The 17,596-nt window shown below is 31.5% G+C and overlaps 1 protein-coding gene across 1 annotated transcript in view; it reads left to right on the top strand.

The window, feature by feature from the left end:
* Window positions 1-17,596, top strand: part of LOC117207291 (division abnormally delayed protein) — a 243,951-nt gene that overhangs the window by 204,449 nt on the left and 21,906 nt on the right. The window lies entirely within an intron of this gene.

The raw sequence follows: 17,596 nt of genomic DNA, 5'->3' as shown, positions 1-17,596 counted from the left end.
TTTAGTAGTTACTAAGGGAATTTATCTGAACAGAATATATAGATGAAATGATTTTTTTATACATGATCTGTCACATTAATATTTAGTACTAATATTTAGTTCGAAGACTAAGGCAGATTTGAAACAAAGAGAGAGAAAAGACCAACAATAGACAAAGTATCCGCCTCGAAAATTTTGTACAGAATTAAATAACGTAATACAATCTAGTTAAATTTTTTACATTTTATAATAAATATAGCTGCAAGTAGCGAAAGTAGTATACATATATTAGTAAAATTCATGATAAAATTATAATTAATAATAAAGTTGAAATTATAATTACAGGTAAAGTTACGATTAACGGTAACTCGTAATTATAAATATTCTCTAATTTTATTACTTTAAAATACAAAACGACAACGGAACTGCAACTTTCATATTGATATTTTTGAATAACTGTTTCCCATCAATAAACACTGTAACGGATCAACCGGAGAAAACGCCCTGTATCATAAAAATCCTCTTCCGAATCTATCGAATGTCTACTCAATATACTCCACGAATATTTATAATCTCCGTAATAGCAAGGGAGTTCTTCAATCTCTCGGATCGTATACAACCAAATACCTATGTTGATAAGATTTAATAAATGCTGATACAGTCCCGCTTCATCTCGGAAATCGTAAGAGAACAAAATTACATGATCCAACTTAAAATACTATAAGGTTGAATTTTCCCCGTTTTCGTATCGCGAAATTTCAATCACGAGGTTTAACGATTTAATACGAATAATTCGTTTTAAATTCGCTCGATCATGTGCCTTATCAAATCTGTGCGTGGTGATATATGTAATACATTAATAACGTTCTTGAAATGGACCGATCATATAATAAGGGCATTGAATTCGAGCAACACCGAGAAATTCTCATCGAAATATACATCAGCAGAAGAACCACCTGAATTTCCGGCTCTCTTAGCTAACGGCCATCCCCCTAATGAACTGTCAATTCCTTATCACGAAATTTATATTAGCCGTTAAAATTACATTAACCGTTTCCAGAAAAATCTGCTTTATCCGGCGAGTCGGGGAATACGTGGAAAAGTGTGAAAACGCGAATGAAAAATATGCCGAACCGTGTAACGTTTACTGGCTAACGATGCTAGTTATCACGATTGTGTGTCAAGAATTATTAATGCCTTTGTAATGTTAACGTTGCGTTAAACGAGAAATTATTAAAATCAGCTTTATTTCCATAGGCATAACGTGCTAAGTAGCATAAAATTTCAATTAGTGAATTGTATAGTCCAAATACCCTGCCCTTTTTTTTTTATATCTCTCCTATCTTTATATCAATTTAGAATTTATATCTGTTCATTCGTCCTATAATTCACATTTGTTGTCACCACGTAACTGTCTGCATATTGATTGATAAAATTGGAAATACGCGCGGAGTTTTTATTCCATGTATTTTGTGGTTGTGCGAAATGAAGTATTCATTCATTGCCTATTATATATATGTACAGAGTATTCCACGAGTTAATCCATACGTTTAGAGAATAACAAAAGGAAGAATAGTTTCATCAGGCGAAATGGTCGCATGATGCAACTTGTATAACATCCCGTTTGTGTCCGCTTTGTAAGTGGAGGTCTTCTAAAGATTTGAGAGTCATTCGTTTCTTTTTTTTTTAAGGGACTACATATTTTTTTTATACTCAATTGATGCACTTTTATACTCTTTATCGAGACATATTTAGTCTCGAAACATCTCGTTTTGAAAATACTAAATTAGTTGCATAATAAATACGATTTCGATAGGAACGACTCAATAAATAATATATACCTAATATGTTTTAGAATGCAAATTTTTAGTCAGAAAAAGAACGATTTTATACGAAACATTCCTTTTACTATTGTATAAATTTGCCAATTTCAGTTTCGTAAAACTCTAGTAAAACTCTTGCCTTATCGGTATACTTCGATTAAGTTTATTCGAAATGGTCAGAAAAACAAGTTTCTTCCAAGAATGTTGCAATTGAAAGAAGTATATACATATTTAAAGTTTAAACCAGCGAATAAAACAATGAAACTGATGGTTCCAATAATATAGCACACAAAAGGAAACAATTGTCCAATATTTGATGATTTCAATATGACTGAAACGAAGCCTCGTTAGAAAACGACACACTTATTACGTTATTATTATCAAAATAACATTTATTTATATATTCTATGAATCTCTTTGTAAGAATTCGCAACACATTTTTCCAATTTAAAAAAACTCATATTTAGAAACAGAAAAAAAAACCAATATAGCTTTATATTTCCTAATAAATTTCTTCGATACCAGAAATACTGTAAAACGTAGAAGAAGAAGCACCACTTTAAGAATTATCTCTGCGGAAAATTTTAACAGTGGATAGTTAATAAAAGTTATACATCGACAGTTTCCTACGTACATACCCAGTTTCCTCTCTTCTTTGTTCCGAGTAATTGTATTAGAGAGACGGAAGTTCGGACAAAAGTTTTAAACAAGAGGTTAAACAAGCTCGAGCCACTCGAGGCACAAATGTTTCATGTGTCGTATACCTTTACTACTTTTTGTTCCATTGAACGAATCTATAGAAATTGCATGAACCTTAGAAAGCGTAATTGCATCGGCTCGTCTGTTGCTAAACGTGCCTCAGTCTCTTGCTTCCGGCTACTTCTTCAATTACAATGGTTACGTCATATTATTAATGTTCGATTTGTTTAATGCCCCACGAAAGAGATTAAATCGCCCGTTAATCGTCTTAAACGAAATTATCAACTAAATTTTCCATGCATACGTCTCAATATTCACCGTTGAATAGCTATGGAAATTTTTGCTCTTTCGAAGGAAATTTATTTCAATTTTCAGCGAGTAAAATTGATAACAAAAGGTGAATTAAAATCGTTTATGATGTACAGTAGCGTTTAATGTATTCATACGCATTCATCGTTATTTTACGCTAACAATAAGAGAAATCAGGAATTACTTAAAAAATCCATGCGCTCGCGATAGATTTTTAAATGAACAAATAAATAAATAATATTAAATGCCATTACCGTAATATTGAATGACAAACATATCTAGCGAAACTAGTACAATATGCGAATACAGTCAAAGTAACAATATGTAGCGCTAATGAGTGAAGATTCATACATATGTATATCTATAGAGCATGGATTAAAACCGAAACAGCTTTCAGCCAAAATGTTACCTGAAATATGATTTTTAAAATTCAATTAGCCAACCATTTCTGTAACAGATGGTTGAATCTTTAGATATCCGAAATGTAGAAACAGGGGCAAAAAATGTATTTTGTTTTCACTATTGGACGTAACAGTGCTTGATATTATTTTAATTTTGTCAGTAATTTCTAAAAACTGTTTAGTTCAAGAATTAATAATTGCCTTCTGGAATTTAAAATAAGCGATATTTTGAATGTCTGTGGAATAATTTTTCAATAAACTCGTTTCGTATTTACCGTTATTCTTTAATTAGTATTCTAAAAACGTAGTCCCGTTAGTTACATGTGTCCTATAACGTTCAACTTAATGTCATGCCTATCTTAATTTAATAAATAAAAACACTTTCACAAATGTTTTCTATGAAAGTAATTTCATAGCCATTATACATATAGGTGACATATTGCTATTGTAACTTCGATAATATAGAATCTTTGTACGATATCGTATACAAGATACTATGTTTGATATAAGCAAAACATAATAAATTACGAACAAATGAATCCATTTTCATCATCAATATATTCATCACGAGTGAAATAAATTTATCTAAATTGTACTTATGTAAATGTGTATCTTTTTATTCAATTATGGAATATGAAATTTACGTCGAAACATTGGCAATCGTGGAAAAATCGCTCTCATCGCTGCGATTCACCTCGAAACTCTGGCCGAATTGAATTTCTTATTACATTATGAGAATCTCGTACATAGCACGTATCAGCTAACATATGTTCCTTTTATGCGAACGTGAATTCGATTCCTCTGTCTATTATAACGCATTACCAAGATTTAGCCTTTCATGCTGCATCCTAATCCCACCGTAATCCTTTTGCAATCGTTGCAAATGCAACGGCGATGCCTTTCATCTCAATGATTGAAGGCTGGCCACGCCGAAGAAAGAACTGGCTTTCTCCAACTGTCTCGGGTCAGGCAATACCGCTTCTGCGGCTTTTGGCAGAAAATTTAAATGCAAATTTAGTCAGGGCAAACGAAATTTCCGGGTCAAGCGAGCGAGAAGTAATTAATTCCAAAAATAACGGAAGCTAATTCCACGCTTCGGCCTAATTATTTTAATGGAGAGATAAAAATCGACATTGAAAATTCGAACTTCGGTTTGTTTGTAAGCTGTCGTTGTAATGCGAATGTTGATAAGTTGTGAACACGTGGTTTCCTTATTATGATACTAGCGTAATGTTCTGTTGATTCTCGGATTAACTTAGATATATAGAATAACGAGAGGGAAGTTAGGTATTAAAAATATATTATTGTGTATGTATTATTTACGTATTTGCATTATTTACATAGAGTAACTTTTGCTGTAATTTGTTACATGTAGAAATCAACGAAATGGAAATTAGAAATTAAATATTTATTTCCAATAATAAATATTGTAATATCTATAGAAGCGTAACAGTCGGACAAAGAAAGTAAATTTTTGTATATTTCTCTCTAACTATAAAATATGAAGTCACGTGTATGGGCAAAATACACGAGTGCAATAAGTAACAAAACTATTCAGTACCCTAAATTATTTTCATCAACAGATCATTTTGTTATTAATTTATGTACACCTTTCTCTCGTTATTGTTGTAATTCAATTACGTTATTTGTTATGCATAAGCAAATTAAGCTTATTAAATATTTTTACAAGAAAATGCACGTATGTATGTATACAAAATATGCGTATACTAGTTACAAATTTCGCATTAAAAGTACTGTTTTTTAGAATGTATACTGACTATGTAATTTCTTTTTTACTTTTCTTGGTACGTAGGTACTACGAGCCTTTAGAATCTTAGATTCTTTCTTTGGATATTCTGTAAAAAATATATGTTTAATGCCTTTGTATCATATAGACTAATATCACAAAAGTATATCTGTTTTAATTTATTTATAAAATTTTACTATTTGAGTTCTATTGAGCCATAATCTTTAAGCCTATAACTTGAATTAAATACGTTTGTATACCGTATTGAATATATAGATTTCAGTTATCTATGAGGAATATCTCCAACACAGTGATATGAAATGAATTAAAAAAGAAAAAATTGATAGAAACATTTTTGCAAAATAATATTCTATTTTATTGTGGTAATATGTTCTAAATAAAATGCCTTTTCAGTAAAAGTCTATTATTTACATGGAAGCTCCTAATCAATAGAATCTATCAGTTATTAAAAGATAAGTGAAGATACTTTCAATGTTTAATTAATAAAAAGTTTAAAAGCTTATAGACTAACAAAAGATACATTGCACCTGCTCTGATACTTATGTTGTTAGATAAACTGTTCTATTAATCAATTCCTTTTTGTTATTATTATGTTGTTAGATAAACTGTTCTATTAATCATTTCCTTTTTGTTATTATTATGTTGTTAGATAAACTGTTCTATTAATCAATTCCTTTTTGTTATTGCAGTTATATCAAAATAACTTCCATTCATAGATCATAGAAAAAATTTAATTATCCGATTATCAAAATAAAAAAGAGAATATACATTCTATACTTACTTATAAAATATAAATTCCTGTAGAAAGTTTAACAAAAGAGTAAGAGTAATCATAACCATTGTTACGAAGTATCGTTAGGAAAGAAAGATTATATCAGTGGTAGCGTTCAAAGACGAGAGCAAAATTGAAACGAAGTTAAATACCAACGACACTCTGCATTTCGATAAACCAATTATTCGCTTCGCATTCCCTTAAGGAGGGAACAAGTTTAATACGAGTTGTTCGTGCAGATAAGAAGATAAAACTACCATGGATAAGTACACGGCAAAGTATCTCGAACTTCACAATAAACATGTTTTAAAGAGAGTTTTATCAAACACTTCAAAGTAACTTGCAATTTGCATATTATATGTATCTATATTTAAAGGAAACCACTGCTTGAATTCAACCGAGGAATTTTAATATCATTTACGAATTCTATCAGCATCCGTTGTTATCTATCGTGTGGAATGACAGATGGAAGGCATACGTTCGAGTGCTAATTAAATAATCAATCCGAGTTTCATATATACATATCTATTTCATTAATGTTTTTGTTTTTGAATGCGTATATTCTTAATTCCTAATTGCAGACGTTCGTATTTTTTCAACTATCGCAGACATTTAGTATCTATATTGTTTATATATTAAATCATTGTGCAATTAATCTGATATAACTATTTTATTTAATAACTACGAACTACATAAGCATCCAGATACTTTGATCGATTTGTAGTAACAATGAGAGAATTTTGCCAAAGTGTATAAATTAATAATGAATTAATAATTGAATGCAACGTTTACTATTATTTTATAATGATGTAAATTATCTATTAAAAATTGGGTCTTTTATTAACATAGGAAGTCTTTTATCATGCTAGAAGATTTTTTTTATTTCTAACTTATACGTATGTGTATAAAATATTTTAATAATTAAAGATTCTTTGTCTGTAGGTAGGAGTTTGTCAAGTAATAGAATAGTTCTATAAGATTTTAGTTTTAATATATCGCTACTCGTATTTGTGGTGATTATAAAAAGTAAAATCATTGCAGTTTGATTTATCCGCAATTATATAATTCTATGATACATATATCTGAACAAACATATTTAAAGTACGTAATTTTGATGTAATGTACGTATCTTTGTTTGTTAAAGTTTCCATAATTAAACATTAATACTTAAATACGGGAAGATCTAAAATTTTCTATTAAATCGTAATAATGAAATAAAATTTCAGAGACGAACAATCTGTAATTATATTAGAAAGTTAAATGGACGTAAAATTGAGCCGATAAAAGCATGGAAAATGTAGAGGATTCGATAACTATAATTTTGCGTAAATGATTTTAAGTAAGACAGTTTTAGTACTTTAGTTAGCACTCTGGTAATTAATAGAGCAAAGTACGAACCGATTTATTTACGTTGAAATGGTGTGTTGCGATATTTATTTCGATATTTGTCAGTATGCACAATAATAGAAAGTACGGTGTGTGAATTATGTCGATACATGTATTTGCATCGTACGATCGTAATGTATAAACGATTTTATCGAATTTCCCGTAACATCGTGGATTAACTTCTCTCTGAAATTTCTGGTTATTTTCAGTTCTGTTTCGAAATTGATGGATATTCTTGAATTATTCAATAGAAAAAGAAATTATTAGTTCTGCCTGTATACTGTATATATTAAAAAAATTTTGCAGTTTCAGTAATCAATACTGTTATATCGAGCGATAATTTATAAAATATAAAAGAATTATACGATACGCATGTACGTAGAAAAAACGAAATTAAAAATCTATCCAAACCTGTAGCAAGTCATCATGAACATCGTTATTTATGAAGTTATCAAAATGGTACCAATCTCGCGCTTCAATTTGTATGCAAAACATGATTCGTCAAATATTTGATTTTCAATTAGATCTTACAATTAAAATTTTGATTACAAAAAAATATAGGGATATAAAGATTTATGTGTAATATCTGCACTAAAAATACAGGTTTCTTATAAATGGAGTATGTAAATACCTTGTTTATTATTATTAATATGGAAGAGACATGTATTATAAAATTTTTAATACTACTACAGTAATATATTTAATACCTTCTAAATATAGAGAAAATAAATACATAGGTATTGAAGTGTAATTTCATAAATATTTCCATTATCAAGATATATTTAATTTCATAATAAGTTATTTTAAATTATTCAACTATCTCAGAAAAGAAATTTATAATGCGGTAATATTTGACAAACTATCTTAAATTTTCTAGAAATATACGATCTTAAAGATCTATTCTTTGAATTTTATCTGATACATATATAAAATCTTTATTTCAAGCTTCTTTCGGTAAGGCTTCAGATAAATTCATTTGTGTATTAAATACTATAGATATGTATCTATACACTTATAAAATGTAAATGCTAATTTCGGAGATAAATAAATTTACTGTACAATAAGTTGGACTTCATAGTTACGCTAAGTAAAAATACTTATACAAGGTATACAAATTTGTATACCTTTAAGCCTTAATGTAATTCTTAATGTTTTATTCTAGCTATTTAATCTGAACCATTTCGCGTAATTTTAATGCATATTAGTGTATCTTCCTGATAAACATCGTTCGATATTATTTATTAAAACAATTTCGTGAAAATTAAATAAACTCTATACATTCGTGTGATAAAAACGTCTATCACTTACCATATATGCATTGCTTAGAGATGTAATTCATTTGAAAACACAGTCTCCAATAATTATTCGATTGAGACAAACATATCAAAGATCGTTAAAGTATATTAAATTTGAAACATACCTGATTAAATTACACCATTAAGGAAACGAATTCTTCAGTAGCTTTGCGTATCTGAAAGGGATGGAATCGATCGCAACATTTATGAGATTATCAATTAACAGAGAGACACACAATGTCATATCGACATATAAAGGTAATTTCATTGGCTTTAATTCACGAATATTCCAGCACAGAGGTGCTCGGATCTGTGATCCGCAACCAATGAAGGGCTTTTGAATTATACACGAAGACGGAGATCCAGGGTTTTCAAAGTGGCTCAAATAACGTGTCTGAGCCTCGCCACTGACGCCAGTGAAATATTAATCCGACGTAAAGCATGTGCTATTCTAACTTCCTCGACAAATCGATCGTCGTGTATGCATTTGTACAAAGTTTCATAGTACGTCCAGTTTCCAATACATCGAATGTAAGTCGCAAATATGTGAATTTAAGTTAGATTTTTACTCTATTATCCAGAGGGGTGAATTAACTTGACGATAAAATTGATCGTTTAATTTTTCAGATACAATAATTCCTATATTTCTGGATCCCTTATATTTTAATGCGAGACGTTCCATTTGTACTCGGAGTAAATTATGTTTAGAAGGATTACAATCGCCCTATTTGTGCGAAATTAATTTGTCTTTGTAAACTTTTAATTTTATAATTATAAAAATTTCTAATTAAAAGGTAATAGATTCTAATTAAAATATAAATTAATAGATTAAAAGATGAAGGACTTCAATATGAGTACGTTACACTTTTACCATTAGAAAACACAAGTTTATTAGTTTATTACAGGAATATTAAATTCCAATTTATCTACTGTGACTATAATTTAAAATATTCTCCTGTATCGTATTATATTACATTGCTATAACATGAATAAAAAATATTAATTTAACGAAAAGTATAGCAAAAGTAACATTTTTTTCCTGTTCAACAATTATCGATTATTAAAAATTTTAAATATATCGCTGCTAAGATCAGTTTCGCATTTTTGTAATCTATGGAAATTGTAAATAATAGAGTTCTCAAACAAATCAACTTTAAAGTATAATATTGTCGCAATTATGAGCATAGAAAGACCTTTGTAATCCTTAAGTGATAGTTTATTAACTATTAATAAGTGAAACAAGTTTGACGATTAAATAAATATATATTTAAAATTAAATTAATCCAAAAGATAGAAAAGAAGATAATAATATCAGTAATTTTAGCTAACAACCGTTTATGTATATTAATAAAGATTATTTAATGTCGGAGAAAAAAATATACATATTCAATTTTTTAAGGTGAAAGTGTTATTTAACATAATTTAACCTACTTACATTTTTATGAATATCAAATTATCGTATACCGTCTCTTATAACTTTTACGTGAAAGCCATCCATTTTTCTTTTTCCACGTCAATTAGATTCATATCACTTTGAACATGTCTTACAACTCGACTCTCGAGAGACCACGTAAAAAACATTAATCTCGTGATCGTCGACATGATTTTAATGGCTGATAAATTCGACATATTTTAACCGCGGAATTATATGCCAAATGCAGACAAAAAATATAAATCTTTATGATATTAATTTATACTTATATGAAGTGTCTTATGAAATAAGAAAAATTATAATTATACATATGTATATTGCAAAATACAGAAATATTAAAGAAAAGTTATTTATAAAATATGTTACATTGTTGTTACAAAGTATTTATGTGTTTCGAAATATTATTCTGCACATTACATAAATTACACCATAAGTACAACATAAAATAAATAGTTTTAATACCAAAGTTAGTAAAACTAAATATATAAAAATAAGTACCGAAATTCTTTTTACAATTCCAAAATTTAGGTATCTTTTGTTAAATAACTTGCGTGAAATTTTGTAGTCAAATTATATAAAATGAAAGAAATATAAACGTATTTAAAAAAATATATATTTAAAAATATATATATCCTTTAAAGAGAAATGGAAAGAGAAATAACGATGAAACTATTGACTACTATTTATTTTCTTTTAAATACTGTATTACAAATATCATTTTACATTAATGTTCATTCTTTCCTTTCGATTAAAATATTAATTACTTCGCTTTATGAATGACGCGTATCTGACTTATCATGCAGCTAATTAAAATTTATTTCAACTTGTGAACATTTGAAGTACAGTCTTACTTTTAATTCTCTTAAAAGTAACATAAAGCTTCTCTATTACAGAATTAATATTATAATCTATAAGCTGCAAAAAAACATAATCAAATGATACGGTATTTACGCTGTTACAAAGACGCTGTTACAGAGTTCATTCAACAGCGTCACATTGTAACGAATAATTAAAATCACATTTTAGATATAAAAGTGAATTTTTACGTTATTTATTACATAACTCCGAACTTTCGTATGTTTGGTTGATTCTAGAGTTTTCAAAGGTTAAGAATAAAATATACTGACTTTCCTTTTATTACAAAGTATAGTTAGGACTAAAACTAGGTTTCTTTCCTTAGGCGGAGTAGATCGTTGATTGTAAAGTGTAAACCCTTCTATAGTTCAAGCTGAGTAAGGTTCTGAGACAAATGACTTCATTTAGGACAGCTACAGAGTCAACTGAAACCAGGAAAAATTTTCAAAAATCTGGTATATAGGTGGAGTTGCTGATTTATTTATTATAGGTTCGAACTAAAACTGAAGATAGACGAGCATATAACAGCGTATAAGCTGCGTGACCGGCGAAAAATGACAAGTAACGCGGAAATACAATTACCTTACGGATATTGGTTTACTTGACGAAAATTGAAACAAAATACAAAAATGAAATGTTCCTTAGAGCGTAACGTATAGTACGCGTTCTAATATATTGTTGGTAAAACAAACTTATGCTTAGGTTCTGATTCTCTCTTATTCGTAAAAATGTAAATTTCCCTAGATATACGCGGTTTAGCGACGTCACATCCCTTATCAACCAAAACCAAACAAAGAGGAACAAAAGCGTTTGACACATACCAAAATTCATACATTCACAAGCTGTCTAGCGAACATTCGTCACTTCAAATGCTGTGTATGAATTTCCTGCCATGAATTCGCCTACCGAGATCTTATTACGCGACAAAGATAGCGCGACAAGGCAGAGACGCGTTGATCCAGCTAAATATTGTTTCTACTATCGGTTGATCTGTATGATCGTTCGAGCTCGGTGAAATTTACACGTGTACGCCGATTGACAAGAACTCGGCAGGATGAATCTCTTGACGAGACGTGAAAAATAAGTTGACCGTTGAAACTAAGAAAGAATACTCTGTACGCAAAAGTCCCTGTCCCATAGGAAACCGTACGAAGGAAAACCTAACACATACCGAAAGAGCAAGGTGGAGACTGGACTCTTGATAGCTTTCGATCGCAGCGAACCAGTTTTTGTCGAACCGCTTCTCTTCTCGTACGTCCTCGATTCTGGACGGTCGAAATTGCATCAACGGCGAATTATGATCGTTAACAAGCAGAAGAATGCGAGAAATCGTGGCGGAGGCCGAAGCTCCGACACCTCAGTGGTCGAATGGCAGGGAATCGAATCGAGGACCGCCAGAGAAATTGAGAAAGGGCCGAGAAAAAATGGCTCGAGCACGGTGGTGCAATGGATGGAAGGTTCGTGGATTCGTTCGTGAACGACGATCGTTGAACTGGAATTGACACGAAAAGGGAAAAGGAAAATAATAGGAAAGTACGGAGACAAAGAGTAGAGCGAATGCTTACCGAACCCGAAACCTTCACAGACAGCGGGCATGATAGTCTGAGGGACGTGTGCGGATCTCGTTTTACGCGGCCACGGGATTCCCGAGGATCCTTCAAATATACGGAGATTGACTTAATTAGCGAGTAGAATCATCGAGGACGACGTGTGGCTGAATAACGGGAAAAACGAACGGCATTTACCCAGTGGTTACCTTTTATCCAACGAGATTCAACCAAGTCTTTTAAGTTCCCGAGCGAACCGATATCGGGTAATAATTCTGTCCATTAATGCAATTTTTCATCTATTTTTTGCGGTATGAATGAACATACCTAAAAGTTGGAAATAAAATACTGTTTTAACGCAGCTTTGGTTACCAATGGCTTAAAGTTAAAAAAATAATTTTTTAAATGGCTACATCGTTGAAAAACTGGTAATTCTTTTCTTCAGATCTTCTATTTTAAAGTGATTTCCTAGCAAATTTATTTTCTTAGTTTTGTTACTCGTCTAGCAAATCAGCGGCATATGTACTCATAAAATCCGACATTTTCTACATACATATAATCTTATACTGTTTATTACTCGAACGACGTTAGCGAGCAATATTTGAACGACATAAAGCGTAAAATGAAACGCGTACCGACGACTGCGCGTAATTAAATTTCGAAATTAAATTAGATCTCCTTACATTTGATTAGCATGCTTTCAGACGAGACGGATGACGGGCAAAAAGGAGTACGGAAATGTATACCAGTGAAAGCATTTGTATAGAGTATAGACTGTACACGCTGTGTATAGACTAAGGTGAAAGAACAAGAGGAGACGAAAGGTAAAACATGATTGATAAGAAAGTAAATTAAAAAGCGGAATCGTAGACAAAGACTAGTGGCAGAGAGAAAATAACAACGGAGAAGTATATGGGAAAATTACTTCCAAAGCAAAAAAAGAAAGCGTGAAGTGAAATACGAGCTGGAAGAAACGAACGAAATGTAGGTATAAGACAGAACAGTAAAGAAATACAGGACAGGAAAGGTTTGTGAGTATGTGCACGTGAATGGTTGGCATTGAGAAGCGTCAAGAAGCGCAGCTGCAACGCAATACTTGCAGAAAATTTTTCGTCGTTGATACGTATCCTACTGAATCTTTATAATTTTTCAGCACGTTTCCGTTTTTCCTTGTTCGTTTTTTCTTCTTGTCAAATACATCCACGACGTTGACGTTCAAAATTATTATCAAGCTGTTCCTTTACACACAAATTATATTACACCTGGTTGTATTTGTCTTAGAAAAATGACCTGGATTAAAATGAACTGTCGACGAGGTTGTGAAGATTTAAGTTCCCTTCACTAACAGAAATTTTCGTCTCTCATATATTTTATTCCAGTTTCACAGGGACGAATTTCTCAAAGTTGAGAAGAATTCCGTCATTTTATTTCATCGAAGCTTCCAATAATAAGACAGAAAAAAAGATATAAAAGATGGTATAAAAAAGTATAAGTAAAGTCAATTAGTTTTTAAGCTTCTGTGTTAATTGCTTGTAAGATAAAAACTAAGCTGTTCGTAAATAGATACTTTCAACACATTTACCAAAAAATGAAATAATTTTGAAAAATTACTGCAAAATTGTTAAAATCTTTAAGAACTATTATTTCTTTTCTGGAACCTTAGATTGTAAAGAACTCATATGTTTAGTGTTATTCGTTAAATTCATTACGTATTTCGATCATTATTTTAACTATTTTTTTATCCAAATATTATTACCCATTCCTATTAAACGATTCATAATAATTATGAAATGATATCGAAAAATACCTAATGAATCCATATATATACATGTATAACTAGAAATATTGAAGAAAAAGATATATTGAAATAAAATGCAAATTTGTTAAGACATTTCAGTTTTCATATTACGAATCGAAAAAATATTATGAAGTTGAATGCAACATATTAAAACATATTCCCATCATATTTCACGATATCAAACTATAAATGTATGTTAAATTGATCGACGAAGGTTCTCGATTAATTATGACTAACGTCTCTAACTAACATATACACATATCTGATATTCTTTGCAAAATACTTCACATATATAAAAACATATTTTATATAGATGTATATTATATCTTATATATTATATACAATATTATATATATTGCATATTATAACTTGCCGCGTAATTATTATCAGGTTTTGCATAAGTTCGTTCAAGTATTTTAATATTTATAATATACACTCACAAAACAATAATACATCTACATTCAGAGAGTATATATTTAATATTTAATTTAAGTACAGTGAGGAATTAAAAGTATCGATGCATTCATTACTGACAAAGATAATGTTTGTGCAATGCCGTGTCGCATACCGTTTTTAGGTAAAGTTATTCGATATTATTTGAACATCAATACAAAGTACATAACGGATAAACAAATGACGTGTGTATATATAATAGTATCCTGCCAACGAGCAAACCATGAACACTAATGAGGCGCGCGAGGTTAATAAAATTTCTTGTTCGATTTGCGCGAAAAGTGTAATCGATCATCCGCCGATTCGATATTAATTTGCACGCGTGTAGCGTGCGAGGGAACGAATCCGACCGCAAGAGCGATCGATCAAAATGTCGCCAGGAGCTTTCTTCGCTCACGAAACGGAACACGAGAAGATCGAGCGAAAAAGGAAAAGAAACATACCGAGAAGGAGAAAGATAAAAAATAGAAGAAAGAGACAGAGAAGGGGAAGGTGGAACGAACCTAAGAAAAATCGAGCGAAAGAACGAAAGGGACAACAAACTGAGTGTTGAATAAGGACTTATGATTACCATAGGCATACCGAAAGATACGAATCAGCGAGACACGCAAAACAGAGAAAGGAGTAAGGAAGGAGGAGAATATAAGCGAATTGTTATCAAGATGTTAGCAAGGCGAAGGAATTTGAAAATATAGGTTGCAGGTTCTTCCGTGCAAACTTTTATTGGAAAACGATACAAAAATCGTTAGCTTAATGTTTTACTTCTTTGAACTATTGTCTCGTGTTTCCAAACGAAACAGACACTTAGTATATACAACAAGAATAAAAAGACGGACTTTTCGAACGATCAAGCTATTGATCATCGATCGCCTAACGCTTGCACATTCAGTGTGAGAGGAATATTCCGCAGGGTCGTCCGTGTCAGTCACCTCCACATCACACAGATCCAATGTACTTCTTTCAGAGACATAACGCGTTGAGGACGTAATGGAAGGAAGCATACGAAGCCTGGAAACTCTACTGCAAACCACTTTTCACGAATTCTGCGCGAGACACGCGTCATTCACATTCGGCAATAGATTTCAAAAGCACAGTTTTCTCCGAATCAAACGCTCGTGCAATTTTTACTCTTCAATCCTCATCGCCGAACTTAAACCTTCGAACAAACGACTGCCACGTAATCCGCAAGTAACGCGATTGCACGTAATGCGCAAATGATTTCATAAATCGATTTATCGTACTGAACCGTTCCATCTTCTGGATTCTATATCTATACTAATTATATTTAAACGCGATGGATTCCGAACGACTGGATTCCGTATTGAGAATGACGGAGGAAAGATAAATAATGTTTATCTTCTCATTTGGATAGGGACCTGGCAGGAAGTTTCTCGTACTCTTATCTGAAAATTCCGCGAGAATCTTACGGAAAATTTAGGGGAAGGTTGGTTCGTTTGATAGATCGGACACGCAAGATAGGTTTGTCCAAGGATCGTTGAGACACGATAGGATCAAAAAAGGAGAAAAAGAAAAAGAACGAAAAAAAGTGGAAAGTCGTGATTAGTCGACGATAAACGGAGAAAGGATGCACACAGACGGAACCGTGGTAGTATTTGCGGCGTGGTGGGTTGGTTAATGAATGGCACGCGATGCCTTCTGTGGGAGCGTGCGCTTCAAAAGTGATGATCTGAGAATAGCTAACGCAAATAGAACGGTCGCTCCTCCTTCTCTACCCTATCTCTTTCGCGGATAATTCTTTCCTCGCGCTTCTCGGCGAGCGAACGAACAAGGGAATATCAAACGGTGCGCTGCCAGGGACGAGATACGGCGAATACCGTACGTACAGTTTCTGCTTTCCCAGACGTTTGAACCCGAATACCCGCGAATTGTGACTTGTTGCTTGGCAACCTGCAACTTTAGAACGTTTCACGGTTAATTAACTGCTCGCTGTTATTTACTGCTCTAGCGGAGTCGTTAAACAACGCCGGCTGATAAAGCGTTCAAGTGAAAGAGAGAGAGAGAAAGAGAAAGAGAGAGGACTGAGGGAATGGGAGAAAAGAAACTGGCTTTATGCAGTTGAAAAGTTCAGTGGGATTCTTTGAGAAAATACGGTTCCGATGTTGTTGCGAGTTTTTCAAGTTTGTTGTCGGATGATGGCATGCTCTTATGCGATTAAGCGATAATCTATTGTATATATTAGGTAAAAGCGAAACGAACGAAGAATACTTGTAGATAATGGGAGATTGTGGTGTCCATTAGCTGACGAAATTTTATTTTCATTTGCATTTACTGTAAATTGTTTAGTACCATAACAGGTACAAGATTATAACAGTAAATTATACTTAATTGTTCATGAGTCGATTTAAGGTTAATTGCTAATATACTTTTTTTACTAATTTTGCTAATATACTTGTAGTTTTTATGGATTATTATCATATGTTATAGATGCCTCATTCAACATATTCATTATACAGTCGCTTTACGATGATCATTAGTTATTATTAGTTAATTATGTTTATAATGATTATTAGTCAATTATCTTTAAATTTTAATATCATGAATTATTCATATAGTAATCCACGAATCGGTATTTGCAGAAAAAAGTCAATATTACTAGCATTAAATCATTTAAGATGAACTTTTCTTTTAATAATGAACACAGTAATGTATTCATAAAGGCTGATACATTCAGATTTGAACAAAATTAATTAAACACGATTTATATGTCATATAAACTCAGACAAATAAATATTTCATTAGAAAATCACAATAAAAGTATGAACGACGATGGATTTGCAACACATAAAATAAATAAACGAATGTGAACATCTTGTGTTAATATATATGCGATGTATGATATGAAGTTAAGCTTAAAATCAAATCGTTAAAATTATTCGGCCAGTGAAATATTAATTCGATAATTCTATTTTTTGTTAACGTGTAACGCAAACATCACTTACCTACTTTTGCCTTGCATTATACAAAGAGTAACCTTGCTATCATGCTTCTCTCGTCTCATATTTTTGTTACAATTTTTTAACGATGCTTTTAAAAGCTTCTGCTTATACCGCATTCTTAT

The sequence above is a fragment of the Bombus bifarius genome, unplaced genomic scaffold, assembly GCF_011952205.1.
Source record: "Bombus bifarius isolate JDL3187 unplaced genomic scaffold, Bbif_JDL3187 scf7180000008026, whole genome shotgun sequence".
Classification (NCBI taxonomy): Eukaryota; Metazoa; Arthropoda; class Insecta; order Hymenoptera; family Apidae; genus Bombus; species Bombus bifarius.
This window is presented reverse-complemented; position numbering and strand designations above follow the sequence as displayed.